The sequence below is a fragment of the Papio anubis genome, chromosome 3, assembly GCF_008728515.1.
Source record: "Papio anubis isolate 15944 chromosome 3, Panubis1.0, whole genome shotgun sequence".
Lineage (NCBI taxonomy): Eukaryota > Metazoa > Chordata > Mammalia > Primates > Cercopithecidae > Papio > Papio anubis.
In genome coordinates this window covers 114,696,477-114,698,070 of record NC_044978.1, presented here as the reverse complement: position 1 = coordinate 114,698,070, position 1,594 = coordinate 114,696,477, and the positions used below count along the sequence as shown (strand labels likewise).

General features: G+C 43.3%; 1 non-coding gene across 1 annotated transcript; it reads right to left on the bottom strand.

Annotated features, from left to right (window-relative positions):
- Window positions 1-1,150: 1,150 nt before the first annotated feature.
- Window positions 1,151-1,261, bottom strand: LOC116274244. The gene has a single exon (XR_004182881.1). It is a non-coding gene; the product is annotated as a U6 spliceosomal RNA (small nuclear RNA).
- Window positions 1,262-1,594: the final 333 nt, after the last annotated feature.

The window sequence follows — 1,594 nt, the reverse complement described above, 5'->3', positions numbered from 1 at the left end:
AAATGGGCTGAGGAAAGCAGAAACAGAACGAAAAAAACAAAAAGCAGATTGGTCATTTCAAAGCTACTTTCCCTGTAAAGGTTAAAGCAGGAGGGACTTTATCAAGCCAGATAAAACTGCACTATTTGGGAATTTGCCTATTAACTCCTGCTATCTTGAAGTGTCACATAAACAACTTAGTTTCAGTTTGTTGGTATGGAACTTCAGGACAAGTAACTCCATTTTGATTTGGTCTGTTGAGCCCAAAGAGATATAATTGTATTGAACAATTCGCCTCTCTTTGTCAGGGTCTCTCATAGGTGAGAGTGTGACCAAGACTTAGGGCATCAATACAATCCAACAGTCACCATCATTTTGGGGTGCACTCTCCATACATCATTCATGGGTTACATTGTCTTTCTTATCATGTGTTTCTTTTTTTTTTTTTTTTTTTTGAGACGGAGTCTCACTCTGTCACCCAGGCTGAAGTGCAGTGGCCGGATCTCAGCTCACTGCAAGCTCCGCCTCCGGGGTTTACGCCATTCTCCTGCCTCAGCCTCCCAAGTATCTGGGACTACAGGTGCCCGCCACCTCGCCCGGCTAGTTTTTTGTATTTTTTAGTAGAGATGGGGTTTCACTGGGTTAGCCAGGATGGTCTCGATCTCCTGACCTTGTGATCCACCTGTCTTGGCCTCCCAAAGTGCTGGGATTACAGGCTTGAGCCACCGCGCCCGGCTATCATGTGTTTCTTTAAGTTTTCTTCATTCCAGCTCAAAAGACCATTTAGCATTCAGCAGATGGCTGCATGTAGATATTTAAGACTTTTTGAGAGGATACTGTGTACCAGGAAGACTAATATTGTGACCATCAGGAGGATAATACCAAAAATTTGGAGTATGCTTCTTACCCAGGGTCTCCATGAACTAAAGCAACTAAAATCAAACATATCTAAGAATGAGCTAGATGATGAGTCTGCCTGTTTTAACCAAGTAGATGTTAATTTTTAATAGCTGAGTCTCTACAATACTTGATATATTTACCTATGTGCAACGAGAAGTATCAGCAACTACACAGACTCCTTCCTGTTCAGCTAGTAGGTAATCTAGCATCCCATGACTGGGATAAATTAAGGCAAGAAGTGAGAACAAGTGGATCTAGAAGTCTTTTTTACAAAAATATGGAATGCTTCAAGAATTTGCATGTCATCCTTGTACAGGGGCCATGCTAATCTTCTCTGTATTGTTCTAATTGTTTTAGTATATGTGCTACTGAAGCTGAGCACTAGAAGTCTTACTTTATAAAACAGATCATGAGACTGGGCACAGTGGCTCACACCTGTAATCCCAGCACTTTGGGAGGTTGAGGCAGGTGGATCACCTGAGGTCACGAGTTCAAGACCAGCCTGGCCAACATGGTGAAACACTGTTTCTACTAAAAATACAAAAAATTAGCCAGGTGTGGTGGCAGGTGCCTGTAGTCCCAGTTACTTGGGAGGCTGAGGCAGGAGAATCACTTGAGCCTGAGAGGCAAAGGTTGTAGTGAGCTGAGATGTTGGCTAGGCTGGTCTTGAACTCCTAACCTCAAGTGATCTGCCTACCTCAGCCTCCCAGAGTGT